The sequence below is a fragment of the Heterocephalus glaber genome, unplaced genomic scaffold, assembly GCF_053883595.1.
Source record: "Heterocephalus glaber isolate CG9 unplaced genomic scaffold, H.glaber_assembly_v1.0 deba00001550, whole genome shotgun sequence".
Lineage (NCBI taxonomy): Eukaryota > Metazoa > Chordata > Mammalia > Rodentia > Bathyergidae > Heterocephalus > Heterocephalus glaber.
The window spans coordinates 18,742,149-18,755,259 of NW_028258343.1; the positions used below are offsets into that span (position 1 = coordinate 18,742,149).

A 13,111-nucleotide genomic window follows, 5' to 3' on the forward strand; every position below is an offset into this window, starting at 1 on the left:
GCCACCGACTAAAACTTCAGAAACTAGGAGCCAAAACAACCTTTCCTTTAAGTTGGATACTGTGTCTCAGTGATGAAAGAAGTGACTGAGACGATCTGCTATGGTGTTTCGTGTTTCGCGCTAGTACAGAGACCATGTGCATTCCCACCCAATTTGCCGTGTGACTCGCTTTGCTCAATAGACTATGGAGGGTAATAATGCTACTTATCTGACGTGAGGCACTAAAGGAGCTGTTAAGTTCCTGCTCTCTACCAGAACATGCTGCCTGTCCTTTTCGTCTTGGGTCTCAGGACAAAGACATGAGGAACAGGCCTGAACTTCAGCCCGACTCTGAAGTCCAAGTCAGCCCTCCAAGCCAGCCAAGAGCAGCCAAGCCAAGGTCAGCCCGCAGGTCCACGAACGTGAGATAAATACCTGCGGATCTAAGCTGCTGAGGTTTGGAGGCTGTGAAGCAGCAGCATCACAACTACAACCCAAAAGTCGACCCTAAGCAACATCCCGATGCACAAGCCACTTTGGCCGATCAAACTACAGAGCGTACAGTGCTGCATGAGTACCTCACCTGGCTGCCTAGGCCCAGAGACAAATCAGTCAACGCCTGACACAAAAGCTGAGGAAGCTCCCTGCCTTCCAGGTGTCACTCACCCTGCATCCAATCTGCATGGCCATCGATCGAGTAGATAGGGGGACCGCCAACACCATACACATTGTTCGGATATTCACCTCCAGACTGATCTTACTTGCTATTATGGGTTGAACAGGGCCACATCAAGAAAGATAATCATAATGAAGTCATAATGCACAGCACCCCAGAATATGACTTTATTTGGAAACTGGGTCACTGCAGACGTGTGTAGCTAAGAGGAGATCATCCTTGGAGTGGTATGGGCCCCGAACCCAGTATGACTGGCATTCTTGCAAGGTGCCACACGGAGATACACACAGGGAGAAGCCAGCAAGGCACAAGCAGAGCTAGGAGGTTGCAGCTGCATGTCTCGATGCCCAACAAACACCAGACATCAGGAAGGGCGAGGAAGGCTCCGCTACGGGCTTTGGAGGAAGGACGGTCCCATGACAACTTGACTTTAGACACCTGGTCTCCAGCACTAGCAAAATGGGTGTCTTGTTTTGAGCCAGCGGGTGTGGAGTACTGACCACCACTGCTCCCGAAGGACACCACCCCAGGAACTGCTACTTTCCCACCACGCCTGTTCTGCCACTTTTTTCTTACGATTTAAGGGAAACACAGGCATGTTATCGAAAGACCTGGTACATGTCGGGAGCATTTCTACATAAATTTTGGGGAAAAATCACTTCATAATTAAAGCACAACTATAGCTGCGTAAGGCTCAATATCGCCTTGCCCATGAGCCAGCTTTGGCATGGGGTTCTGTTTCCCAGAACTCTATTTGCCTCTGGTCACAGCTGAGGCCTCAAGGGTCCCTTGAAGCTGCAGTGCTCACACGCAAGACTGCATCAGCTGAGGACATCCTGGTTCTTTGACAGCCTTGTAGTAAACAAGAGAAAGGTTCACCTGGGGAGGGACTAATTCCTTGTCAAACTCACCTATCCCACCCACCCCTGAAGAATGCTCTCTGTCCAGGCCTCCTCAACAGAAGACCCTCGTGAGGTAAGATCTTCATCTGCTCCTCCTGTACTTTGACCGAGGCTCCCTAGGTCACCTGACACTCCCTCCAATTGCTGTGTGCACCCAATAAATAGTGGCCAGCTTGGAGTCTTTGACTTTGCCCGCTCTGAGGCACTGACCTCCTGCCCCCCATAAACTCTGAAATTCCACAGGTCTCTGTTGTCCTTTTCTCTTTAGCCCTCGCCACCCGCCTTTCTAGGCAGTCGGGGGAATGGACCGCCCTCCCATAGGTAAAAATTATTTTGAATATTGGAGCATAAAGTTCATTCAGCTAACATCTGTATCCAGGAGATAATCGAAGCACAGTTTATCCAAGGAGGAGGACTAAAAACTGACCTGATTGTTAAGAAACTATTTCAAGATAAAAGGAGTTTGAAATATTCTGAGAATGCAGTTGTAGCACGAATTATGTCACCTGTGTCGGACTTTCTTTAACAGTCTCAGACCAATACTGGTCATGTGCTAGGTTTCTCAGCACGCACTCATGCTACCTTATGGGCTCTAATTGACTGCTCCGCCTTCCTTCCAATCAGACCCTAAGTCCTGCAAGGGATGGACTGTGCCACACTGTCACAGGTGTGCACATACATCACACTCGCTCTCTAGGTGGAACACAGAATTTACCGTTCAGCTGATTCTCGACTTGTTGTTACATGACAGAAACTGTCTTCAGCTTACCTCTCTTCACTTAAAAAAAAAGACATTATCTGAGCATAAAATACTAACTATTTTTCTGGTACCAAGGATCAAACTCAGGACCTTGTGCTTACAAGGCAGGCGTGTTGCCACTGAGCTAAATCCCCAGCCCCAAAATGCTAACTTTTTAACTTATCAAAACATGTCTTCTATACCAATCTATACACTTGTAAGATACATAAAGGGCAGAAGTCATGAAAGGATGATAAATACTTTCTAACAGTTTCTCTTCCGTGCCCTCGTGGGGTACAAAAATCCCACTTTGGAAACCACTGGTTTAGAATCTGACAGTAGATCTGTGAAACACTTTCTGGGATTTGGTCCTTTCCAGGAAATGGAAGATCTATGAAGAGTTCTAATACATTTATGAACTTCAAATACATTCTTACAGACTCATGAAATTGTCTTAGATCAGAGAAGTAACAGTTTAGAGTTGATGATAGAATTAAGATTAATTTGCACATTGCTTGACCCCTATTATAAATGCATTTGATAATTGGTGTTCCCTGTAATTGAACCCATTTGTTTTCAGATTTTAGGAAGAGAAATCATTAGCAGATCTTCAGGCAGATATCCATCTCCACAGGTGAAAGAATCAAGCAATGTTAACATTCTGATCTTGAAAATAAGAAAAAGAAAAGAATGTGCAAAGGGGAAGATAGAACCAAACAGCTGTCATTCATTCTAGGGATGTCATCAACACAATAACATCCAGTTTTTCTGTGTTCCATGTGTACGCATGTGGACAATGCTCCACTAAAAAACTAAAGGCACACAGTAATTAGAACACAACCCTGTAAGTTTTCTATAAGAAAACCAAGCAAGAAGGCGCGTCAATATTTAGTACATTTGTAGTACAAATAGTATCTAAGAGTCAGAAGAACTGAAATCAAAGCAGAATTGATGGCTTAGACACTGTTCATGAAATTCAGTAGCAACCTGGCTGTGAAAGACTAACTTTAGGGGAAGAGAATTCAGATAGGGTAGATAGGCAGGACTGGAGGCAGGAATTACTCTCCTGACAAGGATCCTGATCCCACGTAAGCGCCAGGTTCAAGCAGGGTGGGAGGGGAGATAAGGTAGAATGTGGGAAATGCAGAGAGGACAAGGTACCCATCATCACCTAACCGGCAGTTTCTGGCTTAAACTCCCAAGACAAAGCCACCAGCACTAGGATCCCCTAGAGCAGTGACAGCGAACCTCAGGGACACGACTGCCCAGAATGCAACCCAAAACCCACTTATTTATCACAAAGGGCCAACGCTGCAATTAAACCTGAAGACTGAGGTTTTAGTTTAGAAAAACAAGTCATACATTAACATCTTTTGTCTTAAAAGAAAAACAAAGAACACACGTGCCACAGGTTCGCTACCACTGCCACTAAGCATTCCACTCGGTCTTATTCTGCAGAAAGAGGGGGGGGTGTGCTCGCAGCTTAGTGGCAGAGTGTGTGCCTAGCATTCACAAGGCCGGAAGTCTGAGCCCCAACAACAAGGAAAGCAAAGAGAGGAACCTGGGGTGATCTATACACTAAGCAAGCAAGCTGAATACCAAGCAGATGACGTGTGGGTGAAGACACCAAGGAAGAGAAATATTAGCAGCTTTGTGAAAAAGAGAATATAAAATATATCAAGTGAATATATATCTGATAAAGAAAAGTCAAGAATACAAAAATTCTGTATTTGTAATAATTTTTAACAATTATTACTGTAATACATATGGTTAACAAATAAAAATGTGAAAAAATGTAAATAACCCATGATCCCATCAATGGGAAAAAAGCTTTAATATTTTTTCTCTTTGTCTTCTATACAGAACCACTTTTAAATCCAATTTGGATCTTTTGAACACATAATTTGATGTCTGATTCAATTATAAATGTCTCCCACGTGGTCAAGTATTGTTCAAAACCATTATTGTAATGGCTAAATATTCTATTATATATATGCACTATCACTGTAAAAATGGCTCCACTGTTGGATGTCTCTCAAAATTTCCTAATAATACTCTTGATAACAGTTAATACTTATAGAATTGCTTACACTGTGGCAGAAAGTGTTCCAAGTACTTTATCTAAGTCAGCTTACCTAACTCTGTGTGAGGCAGGAGGCGGATACTATTATCTTCATTTGACAGCCGAGAAAAATCAAGGCAGAGCGAAATTAACTTGTCTACGTTCACAGAGGTGGTAAATTCCAAGCCAAGTAACGGGCTCCAGCCCTCTTAACCTTGCAGGGTCAGCGGACTCAGGCCTGAACACCGGCCTCGGCCTAGTGACTTCCTCAGGATATTCTCAGAGTACAGGCACTGGGGCCTGGGGATTCCAAGAGCCAAATGCCCTCCATCCCATGCACAGCAACGCAGCCTCACCACTGCCAAGCTAGCAGAGACCCTCACACTTGCCAGCCCTGTTACTTTATAAACCTACTTAAAATAATTTGCTTTTCTTTCATGCAATGATTTTTTTTTTTTGGTACCGGGGATCGAACTCAGGTCCTTCAGCTTGCGCAGAATATTTTTTTATGTCTCACTATTTTTAATTCTCATTTTGTGAATTTTCAATTCCTACTCCTTACCACAATGCTTTTTAAAAAGTTAAATTGAATTTTAAATTGAAATTACTTTGGAAGGCTCTGTGATTCAAAATATCATACTGTTGCTTGTTGAGTAGGACCCTACAGACAGGCAGCCCCATGGGGAAATCACCAGAAAGGAGTTATAAGTACTCAGCTATAATACCCAAGAGCACGGAGGTGAGCTAGCCATCCCAACACAGGGAGAAACAGTTTGAGACTGCAATTTCCACCCTGTCGGAGCGGCTACGCTCTACCCAGTGTCTGGATGTTTTTACCACCGCTACTCACACACTCTCAAGTTCTGGTATCAACATGTGGGAAAACAAATCAGTAAATGTGATGTTTGCGTAGCAAGGTCAGAATTACAAAAGGAAAAAGAAAGATGGTAAGGAGTCATACACCTGCCCAACTGTCTCATCAATTATTCCTATTTGACAAGGCACACCTGATTAGTGGTAAGAAACTGCAGGAGCAGGGCTAAAGAAGCACTATTAAATTCTTTCTCTCTAAAGCCTCTGTTAATTAGTCATCAAAAGCAAATTACCCCCTGCAGGGCACTATGCACTAAAGCCCCCCCCCCCACACACCTGGTGTACCCTCAGGCTACTTGGGGTGGAGGTAGACTCAGTCATGTAGTAGGTGTTACTTCTTCGAACGGGATATTCTCTCTGGGTGGCACAAGTCACCCGCCAAGGCCAATGTTTAATATTTTCAACTAAAAACTAATCTTCTATCACACTGGATCCCTAATTTCAGGGACATCCTAAGTGAAGGCTTCAGCCCCTTTATATCCCAACTACAGAGGAAAATCCAGCATCAGAGGCATAAAAGGCTCTCTCAAATAAGAGGCAAATAAATGCAAAAGCCATTTTTCAACATAATGTTTGAGAATTAGTAAATTCAGCCAGGTCTGCTAAAAACAATGATATGGACAGGTATTAGATTGAAGTAAGGGTAGTATGGGGGGAAAAGGCATGGACAGTCAAATAAAAGCTTCAATATACATGCTAACCAAGATCACAGTTACCTCTAACTAGAAAGGTAATTGTGCTATTTATGAGCAATGCCTATTCCCAGCATGGAAGCCTGCGTGGGCCACCACATACAGTACAAGGCTCCACGAATTCACTGAATCTCAACTAAGAATGGCCACTGGAGACTTCTGAGTGTGGCTTGCTAATAAAAACTGGGGGACAGTGTTCCAAGTAGTGGAAACAGCATGGAGAAACATGCATATATGGGAGGGACAATCACCTTGAACTTTCATCAGATCTGTTTAAAGGATTCCCGACATGGCAGAAGGGGATTTGGTAAGCGCAGCTGCATCAAATGCACGGCAGGGAGCAGAGGCGGCAGGAGATGCAGTCTTCAGGGCCCAAAGTCGAAGAGAAATGTGTGATGGGGATGCCTTAGATGGGCTGAAGGGGAACATTTAGAGGGAACAGTGGTGGAAATGCAGAGCAAACAGATGGTAGACGCATCTGGAGCATCTAAAGTTGCTGGAATATTCTCAACTGCTACCACCATTACCTATGGCCAGGAGGACCCGGGGAGCAGGGGACTGGGGAATGAGAGGGACCTTTTTCACTGTATCTCCACTTGGACCTTTCAAGCCAGGTGAAGGAGCCAGACAGGGTGGCACACACTTGTAATCCCAGTTACTCAGGAGGATGAGCTGAGAAGATCACATGTTTAAAGTCAGCCCAGACAACTTAGTAAGACCTTGGCTCAAAAGAAAAATTAAAAAGAGAGCTGGGGATGTTCCTCAGTGGTAGAACACTTGCCTAGCATGCATGCGACCCTACGTTCAATCCCCAGCACAACAAAAATAAAACAAAATAACTGAGCTGCAAGTTTGACTCTTCATCCCCTAGTTCTCCAGTTAGGATATATATAATCAGTTATCTAACTGTCATTTTGCATGACGAATAAAGAAGACATACATTATTCGTTCAAGGGAGCTCTAGCTTTTCTTTGGCGTCCAGAGCTAAATGGAATTTCTTGCGTGGAGTAGCAGAAAGCCTCCTGCTCTTTAAGCACATCCACACCGGACTACAGGGCAGGTTCCTTGTCGCTCTTTCTTGAAGAACCCCTCAGGGTGCTCACAACAGAGGGGTGTCAAGACGCAAAAGAAGGTGAGCGAAGCACACGGTTTCCGAGACTCCTGGTCTAATGGCTAGTATTAGAGGGAAATGGGTGGACGGCCCTCCTTCCTTCAGCCAAACCCCTGTAAACATCATTTTTCTCAATTACGCTTCTGATCAAATTCAGACCATTCGCGTTCTCTGGCATGCGCAGAACAAAGGCATTTTGTACCCTGTTGAAGGAAGTACACAGCAATTATTCAGCCACACATTCCCTATATTACAAATCAAAGGTTATATGAATTTACTTTCATACACCTTTTTTTCCAAAACCGTAATTCTGATTTTGGTGTATATGAATTGAGTGGATTCTGTGTGACTTAAGACTAAAAGAAAACATTTATGGGCTGAGATTTTAAAAGGACAAAAAATGAGCTTTAGCAAGGAAAAGGAGAGAGCTTCGTAAAACCAAAGCTTGAGGGGCCTCGCACATGCAAGGCCCTGAGTTTCATCCCTGGCACCAAAAAAAACCCCAAAGCTTGAGGAAGATACCAAAGGACAGGACAGAATAAATCCAGATCTCAGGCAAGCATTCCTGAGGAGCCTGTGCAGGCAGGGTGTAGGGGTCAGAGCCAGGACCCAAGAAGTGAGTCGCCCCTCCTGCAACCTGCAGGACACAGCCCGGAGAGAGACCTCCTCAAGCAGGAATCAGCTCTTAACTGACTGACTCCAAGGCCCAGGGTTACAGCACATGGTGAAGGTTTGACTTCGATCTGCCAAATGATTGAGTGTTTCTAAATAACAAAATAAAAAGTTTACTGTCACCAAAGGGGAAAGCTCTTTTGAGAACGTAAAGCCAGCAAGGAGGAATTACTGTGAAGTAACTGCTCCATACCGGGATTACAACTAAAGGTGTGTAAAATGTCATTATCTCATTGCAAGAGGACCTACTTCTTGTAATAACCCTAACAAATCAGATTCCCTCTTCCTGCTGGTTCTCTCCATTTTACCACCTTTTACATAAAAGTGTTATTTCCTCACCCACCCAGGAAGAATCCAACAAAGTTAGAGAAGAAATAGTAATGAACCATGGTTTACCCTATTATATAAAAAATAAGGTTTTTTGGAGGGGGTAATGTATTGTGAGAATGGTGTTGGTGTAATAAAATGACAGAAAAAATGACAAGGCCACTTCCAGACTATTTTGTTAAGCAAAGACTGAAAATAATGACTCATTAAAATTCATGTGATAGAAGAACACAAAATCAAAACAGGAAACACATTAGGGTGCAAAAATAGAGCAATTCTTCTTTTTTAAATGGCATTTTAAAGCAGAAAAGCACTGGATCCTTCAAACCCCTAATTCACAATCACCCTGGCTGTCAAACTTGGGAACTGATATGCTTATCTACTGAATAAGAAAAGCAGTTAAAAAGCTGCCTCTGGGCTGGAGTGTAGCTCAGTAGTAGACCACAGGCCTAAAATGGTACACTGGGGCCTGGGTTCAACCTCCAGCACTGCAGAAACAATTAAAAATATCTGTATCTATATCCTGTATTTTAATTTAGGAATCACAGCCACATCAAAATGTCTGTTTGCCTTTACTTTTTTTACAGTTAAAAGCAAACCACAAGTCTAAAACAAGTTGATATGTCACTTATTAAACAAGTCACTCTTCCCTTTGGGTAACTTGGGATTTTAGCAGACGAATTCTACTTTTCAAATTATGCTGGAGAATTAAATTGAAACAGATTTTATTACTGAGATTGGAACATGAAATGAGCCTAACAGGGTCAAGGAAAAATTACCTCAGTTAATAAACATTACAGAAGGTTACCATGCGGAGCTCAAAGTGTTACAACGCAAATACAAATGTTAAAATAGCCAAGTTGCCTATTTATACAAAAGAGGCAGTTCTTAAAAATCCAGTTCAATCTCACAGGCCACGCAACAAATACACCATAATTCCAAATTGTTTTTAGAGGAAGCTAGAAGCACAGGTCATTCGGTCAACAAATAACTAACGATTGCCTATTAGCAGAGGATTACAGAAGTGGAAAAAGGGCCAAAGAAATGAAGACCCTGCCTCTTGGGGCTTCTATTGATTCAGTTCTCCAAATCCTCAGACCTAAATGTGTGACTATAAAATCGGAGCCTACAAGGATCCATTCTCCAAAAACTGTAAAACTCGTGGCTCAATATAAAATGCAAAACCAGGCTTGAAGGAGATGATCTTGCCAAGTGCTCTAGCGTAGGAACTTTTTACACGGAGGAGAAAAACAGTTCCTAGCCCGTTCCTCAGAAAGGCAGACCCCACGGGTGCTGAAGTTGGCGGGCGGGCCCCGGCAGAGCCCCGAGCCCGACACCTGCGCCCCACTAGCCTGCCTCGGACCGCCCTCCGGGGAGCGGGCTGAGCCCAAGCCGGCGGCGCCACAGCCTCGTCCAGCCCGCTGCCCCCGGGTCTGCGCCAGCGGCTTCCGCGCCTCCGGCCGCCGTGAGCCCGAAGACCACCTCACCTCTGCATGCCGGAAGAAGGCGCTGCCCAGCCACACATCTGGCTAAAGGGGCCGAGGACGCAGCTACCGGTTCGGTGCAGCGGGAAAACGCGGCGACCCAGTCCCACCAGGGCCGCGGCACAGGGTCTGCGCGCCCAGAGCTGCCGCAGGCCCACCTGTGCGGCCCCCGCCCCGTACTCCCGCTCCCGGGGCCCCGCCGCCCTCGGCCCCCGCCCGGCCTCCGGAGCTCAGGCGCCGGGGTCTGCGCCCGAGGGGACGAATTCGGGGCACCGGCCACCTACCTGCGGGGCGGGCGGCGGCGGGGAGGCCGGGCGCCGGGAGCGAGCGCATCCCGGCCGTGGGCAGCAGCGCGGCTCCTCGGGCCTGCTCCCTCCCGCGCCGCCCTCGCCGCGGCGGCGCCCAGCGGAGGTGGGGGGCGCCCGGTGCAGATGCCCTAGCTCCGCCCGGCCCGCGGTGCGCTCTGCGCCCCTGCACTGGCACGGGGCCCAGGGAGCGCGGGCAGCCGCTGCCGCATCCTCCCCGCCCCTGCCGCCTCGGCCGCCCCGGCCCGGCCCGGCCCGGCCCGGCCCGGCCCCCGGCGGCCCCGCCCCGAGCTGCGCGCGCGGCCTCGCGGGCCCGGAATCGGCACCGCCGCGGAGCGTGAGCGCGTGGCAGGCCCGACCCCGCTCACCTCGCCCAGCCGCCGGCCCGGGCTGGGTCTGCTGGGCCCGCGGAGGCCGAGGCCGCCCAAGGCGAGGGCCGGGGGCGCAGCTGGGCCGCGCAGCGCCCCGAGAGCTGGCCGCCTCGGGCCCTGGGACAGCACCGCGCCCCGGCCCCAGCGAAGGAGGATTTTTTTTTTTTTTCTTCAGGCATTTTTGGGAAAATTATGTAACCTTTAGCAAGAGAACTTCAGGCTTCTGAACTACAAAGAGCTGATTTCACTGCCTCGCGAAACAAGGCTGGAAATCTCCAGCGGAGAGGAGCCGCTCCCAGGGTTCTTCAACGAGGGCTTTTATGATCTTGAAATCTGAGTTTAATAAAAATCAGGGAAAAAGCCACCGTGCTCCAGTCCAAACAGTGACAGTGAGCTTTAGGGTCTGAGACCTCCTAAGGCCCAGTGTGGAGCGCTGTGGGCCCTGCAGGGCACTGGTGGGGACACTGGGCCCCAGACTCTGCACCCCAAGACCACTGGTCCCGAGGCCCCGCTGTGTTCTCCAGTGGTACCCATCATTCCCACGGTAGTTTCTCCCGATTCAGTGACTTGACGACAGGAACAGGAACGCGTACATACCCAGGGATGCCCTAGGAGGGCACTGGGGAGAAGAATTGGCGGTTGTTCAGTCTTTTAACACGTTACAAATTGTGTAATTTCCGCGGAAAAGGCTGCAAGCTCCCTGCCCTCTGAGCTCCAGCTCTTCCTGTTTCCCTCCTTTCAGCACCCAGAGCACCCTTCTCTCTCTGTGGGCACCGTGTTTTCTGAAAAAACAAACTAAGTGATCTTTTTTATTAGGCAAATAAATCGAACCAGGTATGCATTTTCATAGTAGTGAGCATCACTTACAAAATGTCCATCAGCCTTTCAAAAGCACTGCAGAACTTCGTCGCCCTCTTCACCCTCTTCCTGTAGGTGGACATGCTGCGTCACGTGGCCAATGTGGCTATTTATCTATTTATCTATCTATCTATTTATTTATTTATTTATTGGTACCGGGATAGAATTCAGGTCCTTCTGCTGGCGAGGCAGGCGGTGGAACCACTGAGCTAAATCCACAGTGAAAGTCCTGATTGGAAGACTTTCTGCTCCCCTGCTTGGGGTGGGGGGCTTCCATCTTAAAGATTTTTCACTCCTTTTTCACCAACTGAACGTGTATTACTTTACCTTGGCATAGTCTTTATAGATAAGTTAGGAAAAATAAAACCCTTTTCGTTCTTCTAGATCTGTCGTCCAGTACTGTACCAGTAGCCACGTGTGGCCCTTTAAATTTCACTTGAGTACAATTGTACTTCTTCAGTCATCTTTTAAGTTCTGTGGAGCCACACAAAGCAAATGACTAGAACAGTATGGAACAAAGCACTTTCATTATTACAGAAAATCCTTTGGAATAGAATATTACAAAACAACTTGGGAAATCTTAGTAGATTTAGTAGAACAAACCTCATTGGAAAATGGACTCCTTAAAAACATGGCAGTCTTTGAGAATTCACACTCTGCTATGTGCTGACCTTAAGTAAATTACTTAACCTTAGTTTTTTATCCTTAAAGGGGAGTCGATAATGGCCAACTTCACAAGGCAGACATAAGGCATGCATGCAATGTGGCCATCAATACAGTTAGCTGGTACTGTAACAATACATTAACTATAATAAAGGTTTTCTTTTTCAATATTGTATCCCTAGCACCCCTCCCTGTACCTGCCTAGTAGAAAGTGCCTGGGGAATCCTGAGTTAATAAAGCACTGTAATGGTACATTGGCTTCATGGATATGAACACATTTGTTAGATGTGAAGACAGACCTTCTAGGGCCAAGGATTTAGCTCAGTGGTTCTGCCGCCTGTCTGGAAAGCTTGAGGTCCTGGGTTTGATCCCCAGTACCAGAAAACAAACAAACACCACCACAACAAAAAGATGGACCTTCTTCTTTTAAAAGTACAAGACACAGGAACAGGATAGTGGAATTGTCATCTTACTTTTTCTGGAATAAACAGCCTCATATATAAGATTTGGGGAAAGATATAGAGAAGGAGAGATCTTTTCAGCTCTTAAAGGAAAAAGAGAGTTTTACATTCTTCTCAAAACCTCAAGACAGCCTCAGTTTGTTTGCCCTGGGTGCCCCTGCCCCCCAGGTAGGATCTAAACCAGTGGGAGGCAGCTACAAACAATACCAACCATGCAAAGAGTATTTTTCCCACCTATCGAGAGACAATTCTATGCTGAGAAAGTATAGCTTGCATTTCTGTTTGAAGTACCGTACTGAGCTGAGTGTGACAGTGCACATCTGTAATCCCAGAAGTTGAGAGGCTGAGGCAGGAGGCTCTTAAATTCAAGGCCAGCCTGGAATACATAGGGCCAGTGTGGACTGTAGAGCAACACTCTGTCTCTCATTACCTCTCAATATCTAAAATAAAATTGACACAACACTGGTGACCACCCACGGGCCCGGGATTCCAAGAAGACTGGTGAATATTGCTAATGCTTTACCAGAACAGAAGCCTCCCTGGGTAGATAATCAGCTTGCAGCCTGTCTTCGTTACTCTCCTCCTCACTGGGGCACAACTCCTGACAACAATAAGGTAAGGGAGGAGAGGTTAATTTTGGCTCACAGTCTGTAGAGGCTTCAATCCGTAGTTATCTGGCTCCAAGGCAGGGCAGCATGGACGCGGGGTGAGGCGGAGGAGAAGCTGCTTACACCAAGGCAACGAGGAAGCTGGCATCAAGGGAGGAGCAGGAGGGCAAATGTGACCTTCCAGGCCGCTCACCACCACGCACCAGGCCCCACATCCTAACTGGAGCTCAGCCATGCACCCCAAGATGCAGTCTCCCTCCCAGACGCCACCTAGGGTCCCTTGGGGGCGCTGGGGGATGTCTAGATATAAATCAGAGCACAGCCATTG

The 13,111-nt window shown here is 46.8% G+C and overlaps 1 protein-coding gene across 9 annotated transcripts in view; it reads right to left on the bottom strand.

Annotated features, from left to right (window-relative positions):
* Positions 1–13,111, bottom strand: part of Ncoa7 (nuclear receptor coactivator 7) — a 149,760-nt gene that overhangs the window by 111,779 nt on the left and 24,870 nt on the right. For 2 of the 9 annotated variants that reach the window (XM_013072669.3, XM_004845939.3), the window contains exon 1: positions 9,802–10,051. The exons of 1 other annotated variant lie outside the window; for it this stretch is intronic. The gene's annotated coding sequence lies outside the window, so the exon portion shown is untranslated. Of the gene's footprint in view, positions 1–9,520; positions 9,645–9,801; positions 10,055–12,698; positions 12,777–13,111 lie in introns of those variants that run through there. 6 more of the 9 variants (XM_013072671.3, XM_013072670.3, XM_021259196.2 and 3 more) reach the window with 5 other exon arrangements.